The sequence below is a fragment of the Drosophila willistoni genome, unplaced genomic scaffold (assembly GCF_018902025.1).
Source record: "Drosophila willistoni isolate 14030-0811.24 unplaced genomic scaffold, UCI_dwil_1.1 Seg169, whole genome shotgun sequence".
In the NCBI taxonomy this organism is placed as follows: Eukaryota; Metazoa; Arthropoda; class Insecta; order Diptera; family Drosophilidae; genus Drosophila; species Drosophila willistoni.
The window spans coordinates 4404321-4419554 of NW_025814128.1; positions in this window are offsets into that span (position 1 = coordinate 4404321).

Sequence of the window (15234 nt, forward strand, 5' to 3'; positions counted from 1 at the left end):
ACACACAGACGCAACGCTACACAAACTGTATGTATGTGTATGCGTGCCAATCGCATCATACTTGTATAAGTGGTTGGTGATGAAGAAGAACAAGAAATGGAAATGATAGTTGGAAGTTTTTGTCAGTGCATTGATGAATTGAGTTACAGAAAAAGAGTTTTCGAACGTAAAAATATTATGGCCAAGGATTGCAAGGTTTTATAAACTTCGCCACAGCTGACTTCTTAGTTTTTTTATACCCTTGCAAAAAGGGTATATTAATTTTGGTCAGAAGTGTGCAACGCATAGAAGGAAGCATTTCCAACCATATAAAATATATATATTCTTGATCAGCACGACGAGGCGAGTTCAAATAGCCATGTCCGTCCGTCCGTCCGTCCGTCCGTCTGGATCAACGCAAACTCCTCCTAGACCGTTGGAGCTACAGAGCTGAAATTTTGCATGTAGGCTTGTATATACTGCAGGCGTTGTATATCTCGGATTCAGCCGGATCGGATCACTATATCATATAGCTCCCATACAAACGGCAAAGTCACGAACAGTGACTTTTCTTAATAACTTCGTTATTTTCTGAGCTATTGTCATGTTAATTACACATATAAACGACTGTGCCAAGTTTGATCAAGATCGGGTGACTGTATCATATGGCTCCCATAGGAACGATCTTTCGAAAACAGTGACTTTTGTCAATAACTTCGTCACTTTTGACGCGATTGCTTTTAAATTAAAAATTTGTTAGTTTAATATATCTGTTAATGACTGTGCCGACTTTGATAAAGATCGGGTTACTATATCATATAGCTCCCATAGGAACGATCGGTGGAAAACAGTGACTTTGATCAATATCTTAGTTTTTTCCTATGCAAAGATTGTTGGCCGTTTTTTCGCAAACATTTGCCTTTTTAGCTTGAACATTTTTCCACTTTGATGGCTATAGGTAAGGAAAGAGTTAACATAAAAGTTGCAAGGGTATACAAACTTTGACGCGGTCGAAGTTAGCCCCGGCCCTCTGGTTTATTATTAACTTTTTGCGGTTTTGGTTTTTATTTGTTTGGCATATTTTCCAGCGAAGAAAATTAATTTTGCTGTATACTTTCGGTTATACTGTCGTTATTACTACTTCGCCCCAGCGAGTCGACCAACGTCGATTTGAAGCTGTGCAACGCATAGAAGGAAGCATTTCCGACCATATAAAGTATATATATTCTTAATCAGCATGACGAGTTCATATAGCCATGTCCGTCCGTCCGTCCCTCCGTCTGTCCGGTCGTCTGGATCAACGCAAACTCCTCATAGACCGTTGGAGCTATAGAGCTGAAATTTTGCATGTCGGCTTGTATATACTGCAGGGGTTGTATATATCGGATTCAGCCGGATCGGAACACAATATCATATAGCTCCCATACAAACGGCAGTGTCAGGAACAGTGACTTTTCTCAATAACTTCGTTATTATACCCTTGCAAAAAGGGTATATTAATTTTGGTCAGAAGTGTGCAACGCATAGAAGGAAGCATCTCCGACCATATAAAGTATATATATTCTTGATCAGCATGACGAGACGAGTCATATAGCCATGTCCGTCCGTCCGTGTGGATCAACGCAAACTCTTCCTAGACCGTTAGAGCTACAGAGCTGAAATTTTGCATGTAGGCTTGTATATACTGCAGGGGTTGTATATCTCGGATCAGACCACTATATCATATAGCTCCCATACAAACGACAAATTCACGAACCGTGACTTATCTCAATAATTTCGTTATTTTCTGAGCTATTGTCGTGAAATTTAATATTGATGAGTTTATTATACATATAAATGACTATGCCAAATTGGTAACTATATCATCTAGCTCCCATAGGAACGATCGGTGGAAAACAGTGACTTTGATCAATATCGTCGTTATTTGCTATGCTATGATTGTAGGCCGTTCTTTCGGAAACAGCTTTTTTAGATAAAACGTTTTTCCACTTTGATGGCTATAGGTTAGGAAAGAGTTACCAAAAAAGTTGCAAGGGTATACAAACTTTGACGCGGTCGAAGTTAGCCCCGGCCCTCTGGTTTTTTGAGCTATTGTCGCTATTGAAATTTAATATTAGAGAGCTTAATACGCCTGTAAACGACCATGCCAAATTTGATCAAGATCGGGTGACTATATCATATAGCTTCCATAGGAACGATCGGTCGAAAACAGTGACTTTGATCTATATCTTCCTTATTTCCTATGGTAAGATTGTAGGCCGTTCTTTCGCAAACATAAGCCTTTTTATATAAAACGTTTTTCCACTTTGATGTCCGTATGAACACGTAGATCTTGGAGACTATTAGAGCTAAAGTCACCAAATTTGCTCCTTAGACTCCAGTAATACCTACGGTGTTCAATTATATTTCAAATTTTTGCCATGCCCCCGAAAACTCTAAAACCCGATTTAAGAATATACTAGCTATAGACACCAAATTTGGAATGTGTACTGGCTTAGTACACGCGCAGATTTTTCTTTTTTCAAAATTTTGCTACGCCCACTTCCGCCCCCGAAAACTAACAAAACTAGAACTTCCAATTTCGTATGTAGATTTATTTAGTATGCGCGCAGGGTCTATGACATGGGGTAAAAAAGGTGGGTGATGTTGAAGGGACATTATTGTTTTTGTTATTTTTGTTGATATTTATCATCTTTTACTTTAAAGAATTAAATATAGCGTGTAATAATATATAAATAGCGGTGGTCAAAAGGTCAACCTTTTTTCACGATCGTTCCTATAGAATCTATATGATAAAGTCACCCGATCTTGATCAATTTTGGCATAGTGGTTTTGGTGTAATAAGCTTACCAATATAAAATTTATAAAATAACGAAAGTTACGGTTCGTGACTTTAACGTTTGTATGGGAGCTATACGAGCCCCGACCACTTTTAATTCGTACGGCAAGCTTTTTTACGCAAATTCAATGTTTAATAGACGATATTGTTAATACCATAGAAGAAAAAACATGCAAACCAATTTTTTTCTGAAAGATCATTTTATTCTCCATTATATAACATCAAATGTTTGTTGTACTTTAAAAACAACAACGACAACAATAATTTCTTTAAGTGCTCTGCAAAATTGATAAAAAAAAAAAACCAGTATTAATTCGTACGGAGCTTGAAATATTTATATAGGTACTATATGATTTTTTTAATATTAATATTGGGTATCATCGCCTTTTGCCTTTACAAAAAATTTAGAACGCTTTGTCATAGATTTCAATAAATTCTGGCATTGTTCGGTTGAGATAGAATCCCACATCTCCTGCAATTTTGTTTTTAAATCAGAGAGGGTTCTTTGCGTCTCATTTTTTAGGTTTGTTTTATTCCCCATATATTTTCGATTGGGCTTAGGTCCGGATTATTTAATGGCCAATCTAAAAACCCAATTTCCTTATTCTGCAAACATGCTATAGTTCTTTTGGCACTATGAGATGATGCTCCAACCTGTTGAAAGGTGTATATACCACAGTCACCCAGTTTTGGTTTTTGTTTCAGCCCCGTATTCCAGCAATGTCAAGTTATTTCGATTTTAACAAATTAATTATTACTTTATTCAAGTGTTGTCTGATATGTTTTCTGCTGCATTTGCCGCCAAGAATCAAAGTGAAAAGGAATGAAGAAACGATGCCAAAGCTCGTACGCGAAAGCTCATTCCGTGGCTTGTGCCGCGGAGCTTTCTGTGTGTTGATCGCCGGCCACCGAAAGCGCCAAGAATCAAAGTGAAAAGGAATGAAGAAACGATGCCAAAGCTCGTACGCGAAAGCTCATTCCGTGGCTTGTGCCGCGGAGCTTTCTGTGTGTTGATCGCCGGCCACCGAAAGCAGGCACGGCTTCATTTTCCGGTGCTTGAGACGTTTGTCTGGATGTGTTCATGCCCGGAATTGGAATTTTTTTAAATGACTCACATCTCTGGTTAGCGTTTTCCCTCCTCCTTGCACTTGAACTATATTCCCTTTTCTGTTGACTACCACGTACTCGGTTTTATCAAACGTGGGTGTCAGCACAATTTTGTCTCCGGGTTGGATATCCGATGCTGTGGCGCCTCTTCCCTTGTCTGCTTTCTCTTTTCCTTTCTGTTTGTTCCAGCAATCCAAGTCTCTTTCCGAGGATTCACTGACATCACCCACAAAGTCTCGAACATACGGTATCTTGTCTCTAATGATCCGCTTAAACATAAATTCCAAAGGAGCTGCTGCTGTGGTTCCATGTGGTGTTACGGTGTACATCATGACAAAGTTTTGGATCTCTCGTTTATAATCTTTCCCTTTCGACCACGCAATTTTGAGGCGTTTCACCAAAGACTTGTTCATATTTTCAACTTCGCCATTCGCCTGTGGCCAATATGGTGGTGTCGTTATTTGGGTAATACCGTTGGTCGGACAAAAATCTTGAAGTTCGAGACTTACAAATTGCCGACCGTTATCGGTTCTCAGCGTTCGTGGTATTCCCAAACGAGAAAATACCTCATCCATTCGCTCGATCAGCACCTTCGACGAAATGGTTTTCATAAACTTCAATTCCATGTATCTGGAAAAAAAGTCGATCAACACCAGTACATAGCCGTTGCTCGGTAAAGGTCATAGTAAGTCAGATGCGACACATTGCTAAGGGCCTGCTGGAAAAGCATGCCGATCCATAGGCGCTGGTTTACTACAGGCCTTAACAAATCCTTCTGCTTCCCGGTCGATCCTTGGCCACCACACCTTTGAACGTAATCTTCGTTTCATAGCCGATTCACCGGGATGGCCCTCATGAGCCAGTTCGAGACCTTGCGATCGTAGTATTGTTGGTATAACTATTTTCGTTCCGCGTAAGTGTACATTTTCAACTTTCGATAACTCCCATCGGAACGGATAATATGGACTGGATGAGTTCGCCTCCCTCTTGGCCACCACACCTTCGAACGTAATCTTCGTTTCATAGCCGATTCACCGGGATGGCCCTCATGAGCCAGTTCGAGAACTTGCGATCGTAGTATCGTTGGCATAACTATTTTCGTTCCGCGTAAGTGTACATTTCCAACTTTCGATAACTCCCATCGGAACGGATAATATGGGCTGGATAAGTTCGCCTCCCATGAGTTGGTGCTAAGATAGGTCATTGCATCAATTATTTCTTCGTCCTGCATACTTTTTCCCATGATTTCCGATATGGTTAGAGACTTTGGTACTCCTTTAGCTACAATTTGAAAGATATTCTGCTCATCCTGAAAGTCGAAAGCTACCGCTTCTGTAAGTTGACAAAGACGCGACACGGAATCTGCGATGTTTTCCTTTCCTGCTTTATAGATGACTCGGAATCGGTAGGACTGTAGGCGTAGTAACCAACGTTCGATACGTGCCGGTGGTTTTGAAGTTGGTTTGAAGATGGATTCCAATGGCTTATGATCCGTTATCAGATCGAATTCCAGTCCTGCTAGGTAGTACTAAAACTTCTCCACTGCCCATACCAGTGCCCAGCTTTCTTTCTCCGTTTGCGAATATCTCTTTTCAACATCAGTTAGGCTTTTACTGGCGAACGATACGATACGATGGTCGTTGTGATCATCAATCTATACCAGAACAGCTCCCATTGCCACTGGACTTGCAACGGCTATAAGACATGTACGGAGATTTTTATTTAAGTACTAGCAAACCTGGCGAACCTCGTTTCGTTACCTGACGGCTTTTAATATTTCTTAACAAAAAAAAAAAATTTTTTGTTTTGATTTATATTTGAAAAGTTAAACAATTGCATTTTAGCACCTTTCTAACCGACATTATTTGTTTTTTGATGAAAACATGAATTTTTTAGATTAAGGCCACAAATAGTCAAGGATTGGTCCCGTGATTTGTTGATCGTCATGGCGAAGGCAAGACGAATCGGGATCCTTGGAATAAGATTTTCCTCATCTTTAAATTTTTCTTTAAGTATTGACGCGTGAATCACATCGGTCATCAGTTTTCTTATCAACAAACGCTTTCCACTGCACAGTTTTGGTTGGTTTAAATTTCTAAGCATTTACCCGGCACATTCAAGGAGTTTAAAATACCTGTGTATTTCGCCGGTAAAATAGTCATTCGACCAACATTGAATATACACTTCCAAACGCAATTTACCTTGATTCAACCGAATAAAATTTTTACGAATCAGCAAACGGTATGCGTAGAAATTCATCGATCTACTTTCTTGGTAGTTTGCTAACCTGATGTAGTATATTCATACAAATAATCATTCAGTACAATGAGCTCAACTTGTAACACTCAGTTGCAACTATAAACAATTAAACATATACGCATTAAAATATAATTGTGCACTTGAATATGTTTATATATATACATTGATGTATGTACATAAACATATTCACATAAATCTACAGCTAAGCATGATCATATATGTATGTACATTTGTATATGCACATACATATATTCACCTAAGCAATGTATGCATAAGCGTAACATGAGCTAGAGCCAGGCCAGCTTGTGAACGCTGACCAAGCACTTTGATGCATGCGCTCCAACAATATGTATGTATGTACTGACACTCTCCCTCTCTTTTGTAGCTGTCGCATAAGTCGCAGCATAAGAATATATATGTAAATTTAGCTTAAGCAAAAGAATAATTTGGAATAAAGAATAAATCTGAAAACTAGAATCAACTGACACTGACGTGTCCGTCTTTAATATTATTTTTTCTCAAATGGAACCCGGTCATTACATGGCGACCGTGACAAAGTATCCTAAAGGACCTACAAGGACTCTCCATGCTATAAATATTCTGTGTTCGAAAAGAGAAACATAAAGCTGCTAACAAAAGCAACAACCAACGGCAGAAGAACAATGAGAGGCCCAATCCATCAAGACCAAATGCAAAAATCAAACCGTCGTTAATGCCAGAAGAACAACAACTGCAAATATTAACCACAACACAAAACATGAACATAAATCTACATCTATGAAAATTTTATTTTAAATCAATTGGAATAAATGCCCAGAAGAAAGCAGAAGCAGCGATTGGAACCATCTGATAAATCAAGCGAACCAAAAGAAAACCAACCAATCAACCAACAAGGAACACGAATGAACAGTGAAGATATTCCCTTTGCGGAGTCTGCTCCTATCGAGCAAAGGGATGCACCGACGCTAGAAGAAGCGTTAGAGCTGTATCCCAACGATGGACCGCGCCCACTCACAATAGCTGAGTTAATAGCGGGCCCGCAACACAAAATCTACAAAGCCAGAACCAAAGAAGACCAAAAGAGGAGGCCAAATAGACAAGCTACTCCAGCAGAAGTGGCTGGAAGTAGACTTACTGGCCACTCTGAAGGCGGAGGAAGACCGACAACGCTGCATAGAGCGTATTGACATCCTGAAAGCTGAACTTCGCCAAAGAGCAAAGAAACGCAAGGTGGCCGCAGAAATGCGCAAGCCTTAACTTGCCTTTAATTTAATAATTCTAATTATAAGCTTAATAGCAAGTTGGAGCACGAAAGTGCAACTTGCGAACTACTAACTTTCTGCTAGGCTATTACTAACAATGTGGTTGGAGAATTTTTTTTTTAAAACAATAAAACAAATGAAATGTATACCTGAATTGTGAGCCAACCACATTCTCTATAATTTTTCCACGTCTCTGGCTCGCTGTGCAAGACACAGTTGAGATAAATATTATTTCTCTCTTACTTTTTTTTCCCCTTCACGAATAATTTAAATAAAAAAAAAAAAAAATATGCATGAATCCATAACAATTTAATTTTAATATTTCAAATAGAAATCAAATTCAAGCAAATATGTACCGGTCAAAACATATTTATGAAAAAAAAATTAAAGCAATTGCTAAACAAAAGTTTTTAACCTGTCTTTATGAACTTTATTTCATATTTTTGTATACTTGTAATAAATAAAAACAAAAATCCCATACGTATGTTCGATAATAGCATAAGTAAATTTGATGATATATCCGTTATACCCACAATGGGGTTAATCGAAACAAAATCAGTGGACTCCACTGCAAATGTCATAAATAAAATTGAATCATCAAATGCTGATATGAGATTAACGAACATACTACTATTAATAATTGTCATAATATTGTGCGCATATGTATTATATAAGGCTTTTTATTATATTACACAATAAATGTGTAACAAAAAGAGCTCTAAGCCAAGCTAATGATCTAGATAAGATCTAAAAATACATATGCACACAAGCAATGATAAATCAAAACCTTTTTAACAAAAGATAAAATATATATATATATATTAGACATCTGCGTGAATGTCAAAAAAGTGACATTCGGATATACTACTCTCAAATTGAGTTGAGTGAATATGAGTGCAAAACGGAATAAGTATGAGTGAGTGGATAGGCTTGCTTTATACTCGGCCGTACAATGTTAAAACAGAGAGTATAAGTGAGTATAAGTAAGTATGTTTCGAATGTATCCGAATGACAGGTGCCGACACAGCATTTTTGTTGTTTTTTTGTTGTGCGTACAGAATCTGTACTTCAAAACCCCTAAAAACGAAAGCAAATACATAGATAGATTACATTTTAATATTCATTTCATATACTTATTAACATATATACTACATTTAATTCAAGTTTGAGTTCAAGAACATTATTTTATTAATATTATCTGCATTTGCAGCAATTAAGCAACGTTTTCCAGTAATTACATTTCTTGCGTTTGAAAAGGTTCTTTCAGACGCCGCGCTGCTTGCCGGTATACAAAAAATATTGCAACTTGCTTTGTGCAATAAAGGAAAAAATTTTTGGTGCATGTCCCACCAAGCCAGTGCATCGAAATTTGTGCTGTACGGTACATTTATATTGGAGTACCCTTTTATTTCTTGGTCAATTTGGTTATTATTCGGGTCAACTTGTTGAACCTCTACAAAATCAGCAAATTCGTCATTTGCTATTGGTATTTGTAAAGTGTTAGACCCACTGTTTTTTAAAAAACGTTCCATAATTAGTTTGCACTCGTCTATTACGGTTTCCTTTTCATGCGGAGAAAATTGTACCAATTTGTTTGTGGGTGGAAATAGAAATAGGGCTATTTTGTGATATTTTGATAAATTTGGTTCAATTGTCGATAAAATTTGAGTATACAATGCGGACTTTAGAGCTTGAATAATTACAATATCATTGGAATCGGACAGACAGATTTTCTTTAATTTGTTTAAATTTGGAATAATTAAATGTGTTGTTGGACTTTTGGTTGCCTCAAATTTTTTTGAGACGGTTTCGAACTGTTTTAGAATTTGAACAACGGAACCTAAGTGGTTGACGTTAATACCTTCGATTCTATTGGTCTGGTTCTTATCTTTTAATATTGTTGTCAGTTCTATCCAATTAATTTCAACTGATTTAAGCAGGTAGTAAACTGTGTTCCAACGAGTGGGGCAAAAACTTTTAAGCGTAATAATATTATAATATTTGCACCTAGTTATGGAAAAATTTATTAAAATCATGTACACTCGTTCATTAAGTTAACACACCTGTGCAGGACATTCCTTTCATTGATTTCATGGCCATGAGTCTGTCAACAAGTACTCCTTCCTTTACATAATGCACAGTGCACGATAAATATGAATCTTTAAAAAAGTTATCTGTCCATATATCGCTAGTGATTGCGTATCCAAAAACTTTGTATTTAACAATTTCCTCTTTTATTGGAACAAAGTGCGAGTCAAATATCGCTGCTATGTTCCGGGAAACTGTTGTTGGATGTGGGAACAATTTATCCACGTCTACATTTGGACCATAAGTTGCACCAACATTAATTAAAAATGATGCAAATTTGTTTAGTCCGGAATCTGCTATAATTTTTAATGGGCGGCAGTTCTTGACAACCCATTCAGTGGCAACAGCTACGCCTTCCTGTTTAGTTTCTGAACTCACATCAACCGGGGAAGATTTTTGAGTTTTGCTGGCATTGACTATGTAGCATTTATGCTTCGTTAAATTTGAAGTGCTAGCTGTGAATTTCAAGACTGACAAACACATCTTGCAGGCTACAAGTTCAACTAGCTCATCTCCATTTTCATTTTTTATTCTTGAGAAAAATTGCCACACTTCGCTTCGACCCCTCTTTTCTATTAAGCTATACAATCCAGAATGCAGATTCCTCTTTATTTCCTGTGCAAGGATCTCTCTTGTGCTCGCAGCTCTTTTAACAACCTGTATATTTTAATTGAACTAAATTAAATCTGAAAGAAATTACTCAAAAAACATTTATGGACAGGTCACAAGCTAAGCAGAAAGATATATGCAATATTTGACTACAGCAATAACAAAACAAACGAAAACAAAAACAACAAAATACGCTTTAAATTACATACTTTTTTCACTTTGGGTAGTTTTCCTCCTCCCATTTTTGCGTCTGCTGTGTTTAAACGATGCAAAGAAAATAAATACACAAAATATGTACCCTGATACTTGGATAACTCGAATGTTTTTAGATGTGTCAAATTTGACACTCCGTTTTACTGAGTACTCAGTCAGTACTCAGTGTCATTAAATTTGCTTTGTATGAGTACCAAAATATACTAATACTCATACACACTCACTCATTGTGCGTCTGTCACTCACTCTATTCAATTCTATCCGTGTATACTCTATTTTACTTATTAAGTGAATGAAGTCATGCAGCTGTCTAATATATATGTCGGGACGCCAAGATTTTCGTTTGTTTCACTCATGTTTTTAATTTATAATATTCACTTTAGACTTTTAGTTTCACTTGTACTATTTGCTGTGTGGCTAGTTCCCGGGGAGCTTGTTGACTTAGCTCTCTAGCCCGAAGCCCCCCTTTATATAGGACCTGACCTGAAGACAGCTCTTAACATTAGTTGCTAAGGTTGCTTAGATGCTCAATCAGGGCTACAACTGACACACCTGTCAATCTATTGGAACTAACTAGTAGGCTTTGACTTATTAGTCACTTAATCAACACTATCCGACACGGCTATCCTGACCTTTACACGTCCTCGTGTAACCCAGACCGTCAATAAACTTAACGAAGTGTTACCTCAATCTTCAATCTTTAACATCAATTCATTCTTAATTTACACAATATTTAAATCGTTATGAATCAACCCTTTCCAAACATAGTACTACTTCTGTACTAATAATAGTCATAATCGTACTAATAATAATTCATTTACATTATTTATCGAATAATATTATCAGTTTTTACATCTTCAATTTTTACATCACCAATGATCAATTTTTACATCAATCGCAACAACAACATTGATAACTTTACATCTCAATACACAATTCATTCATACTGTATATTGCAACAGTTTCCATACCGTCTCTTTCAACGGTTTCTTTAGACAGACTCTCATCGATCCGTATATAACATAACAAATACCATACTCTTATGCATCACACGCCATGATCAAAACATTTGTTTTGCACTTGTGTTTGCATTATGACTCGGCCAGTCTGACAAACTACACGTCCTCGTGTAGGTAAAGATATTGCCACCATATTAATCATCTTCTTACAGGTCTTAACTTTATTATCTAAATCAAGTACATTTCGTCTCTCATAGACGCATAACCATCGTCTCTCACAGACGGATAACCATCGTCTCTCAAAGACGGATAACCATAGTCTCTCCTAGACGGATAACCAACCATCGTCTTTCCTAGACGGATAACCATCGTCTCTCCTAGACAGATAACCAATCATCGTCTTTCCTAGACGGATAACCATCGTCTCTCCTAGACGGATAATTAAACATCGTCTCTCATAGACGGATAATCAAACATCGTCTCTCATAGAAGGATAACCATTCTTCTTTCATACAAGCATTTCTTTCATTTATTCTTACAAAACGTAACCAGTTCTTAAATAATAAAAATTTTTTTTTTTTTCACCATATGAATTTTACATTTCTTTGTCTCAATTAGACGGATCCAATTGACCCCTTGACAAGCTTGAACCTTTGCTGTCAATATCAAACTCTTGGGGAACAATACCATCTGGAAGTTTTCTTATGTCTTCATGACAATCTAGAACTTCAGCTACCAAAAATGGTCCTTTAAATTTTGGGTGTAGTTTAGTTTGGTGTCTTTCCCCGTTTTTAAGAAGGACACAATCACCAACATAGTGTCTAATAACGGTAGCCTTTGACTTGTCAAAACGATTTTAATCATATGAAGCTAAATATTTCATGGTGCTACTATCTTTAGCTCGTGTTTTACCCTTTTTTTTTGTATTTTCTTAAATCATATGTTTTAACTATATCGTCTGGCAGCTCGTTGGATTTCAGCTTATTTACAACGTCAACAATATCTGGGTCCCGTTGCTGTTCGGCCAACAGCCATTGTTTGATATTTCCGTTATACTAACTCGCTTTTCAGGTATTATATCCAAAACCAACGATGGTGTTGGAGGCACTGGGTTTCTAGATAGAAAATCTACGTGTGCCATACGTTTCCCTTCTCTATATTGTATTGTGAAACTAAATGATTGTAAATAGGACCACCAACGATGAACTCTAGGAGTTAGGTCTATTTTATTGCGTGATGCCTTCAATGAGTTGCAATCAGTGTAAACCACAAATTCTCTACCAAGCAAATAGTGACGGAAATGTTTGACGGATGCAAACACGGTCAAAGTTTCGAGCTCATATGAGTGGTATCTAGATTCGGCGGCGGAAGTTGTTTTGCTGAAATACTCTACAACGTGAAGTTGATTGTTGATACGATGTAAAAGCATGGCACCAAATCCGATCGAGCTAGCATCAGTGTGTAATTCTATAGGGTGTTGTGGGTCAAATATTACTAGAACCGGCTCATTGGTAAGAATGGTGACTATTTTTTTACGAATACCTTCGAATTCAGAATCCCAAGTGAAACTGTCTTTTCTTAACGTTAGAGCGTATAATGGTTTCATTATTTGTGAGAAGCCGGGTATAAACTTACGGAAATAGGATGCTAAACCGATGAACTGCCGTACACTAAAAACTGTCTGTGGCGGTGGCAATGAAATCAAAGCAGAAATCTTTAAGATGTTTGGTCGAATTTCTCCGGCCTTTATCTCGTATCCCAGATACTGGACGACTGTTTTCAGAAAACTACATTTGCTAATATTAAAAATAAATCCAGCTCCTGCTAGACGTTCTGCACTGCTTTTAACCTTTCTAAGCCTATCTCAATCGCAGGTGAAACAATCATTATGTCATCCATATAAACAATCACGTACGAAAAGGCCAAGTCACCCAGAGCTCACATAACCGCCCGTTGGAACACAGATGGCGCATTTTTCAGTCCGAACAGCATAGTTAAAAATTCATACTGGCCATCCGGAGTAACAAATGCAGTATATTCTATGGAATCGGGGTGGATTGGAATCTGATGAAAGCCACTTGCCATATCAAGACAAGTAAAGTAATTCGCACCTCGCAACCTAGCAATCTGGTCATTAATTAACGGCAAAGGATATCTGTCTGCTACCGTATTAGAATTTAGCTCTCTGTAATCGACACAAAGGCGATCTGTCCCATTTTTCTTTTTGACGAATAATTTGGGGCTTGCAAAGGGAGAACAACTGGGTCGAATAATATTACATTGTTGCAGCTCACTCAACTTTTTTCTAACAATATCTCTTTCTTCAGGGCTAAGTCTATAGGGCCGGCGTTGGACAGTTTTAGTATGGTCAATCAACCGAATTTTCATTTCACCTGTACTAACACGTGTAGATGGTGTCCCCTTAATCAGAGCAGTGAAATAACTTTCAAGTAATTTTATTAACTTATTTTTGTCGGGCTCAAGCAAGTCAGTGTCAAGATTCGAAAGGTCAACTGGATCCACATCTACTGAACAAATATTTACAGCTTTGGCTTTTACAATTTCAAACTTGTTTGGGGATATTATGACGTCAAATCCCTGATTAAGGATTTCGCGACCAATTACAATGTTACTATTTAAATGTTTATCTTGTACTTCGTGGAACAATATTTGAAGTGAGTTTTCGTTTATAGTAACCTGGCTTAAAATCTGCAATGTGCTGTATATACCAGCGTCGCCAATGCCTTTTAACATAATAATGTTGTTAAAACGTTTTCCAGACAACTTATAGCTAATATTTTCTTTTATATGAAAAGAAAACTGTTGGTTCTGGCACGTAACACTGGTTCACGGTCTTCTGTTGAAACAATCCCCGTTTGTTTGTTGATGCATCTTTTGAACATTGATTTGCAAAGTGCCCAGGTTGGCCACACTTAAAACAGGTAACTAACGGCTTATCTCGCTGCGGCGTCGCACCGGGTTTTTGTTGCATTTTTTTCTGCAGTCAACGATTTTGTGTCCTGGTTTCCCACAGAAATGACACAATACCACTGACAATCGTCTTTTCTTGATGTCGGGTCCAGAATCGTCGGCACGGTCAACAACACGATGTTTTTGAAACGTGAATGCATTGAGTTCAGATTGTAGATCGCTTCTAGTTTCTAATTTGGATGTGAAAACAACGCGTTGCAGGCGGTTATCCACTCTTGCCAAATGGGCGAGCACAACTGAAACGGCTATTTCCTCTATGTTTTTGTTTTGCCAATTAGCGGTTAAAGTTGTCACCAAACGACTGGCATAAATCGCCAGGCATTCACCATCGGTTGGTCGGCTATTCGGCAAATTTAAAAACATCGCTGACGGCGTCTCGTTGTTTTTATAACGGTAAAGAAATAGTTCCTTGAACTCGTGGCACTTAATGCCGGGATATGAAACTTGGGTTAGCCACTGGGAAGCACTGCCTTCCATAGCCTCGCTTAACGCCATGATTAATTTGCCTCCTTCAAGGGGCTGCTCCATTAATATTATATCTGCGGTGATGCACCATTTCGAAGCATCGGCGTCAGGATTATCATGAGAAAATTTTGGCAAAGTGACGCCACGTATTTGCTGCTGTTCACGTGTTGATGCTTCCATAGTTTTTACAAGCTCCACTAGGTTTTGGTTTTGCATCTGTAGGATTATGCGCCATTGTTCCTCTGAAAATGCAGGATGTGATGCCGATCCCACTTCTGATGTCGGGACGCCAAGATTTTCGTTTGTTTCACTCATGTTTTTAATTTATAATATTCACTTTAGACTTTTAGTTTCACTTGTACTATTTGCTGTGTGGCTAGTTCCCGGGGAGCTTGTTGACTTAGCTCTCTAGCCCGAAGCCCCCCTTTATATAGGACCTGACCTAAAGACAGCTCTCAACATT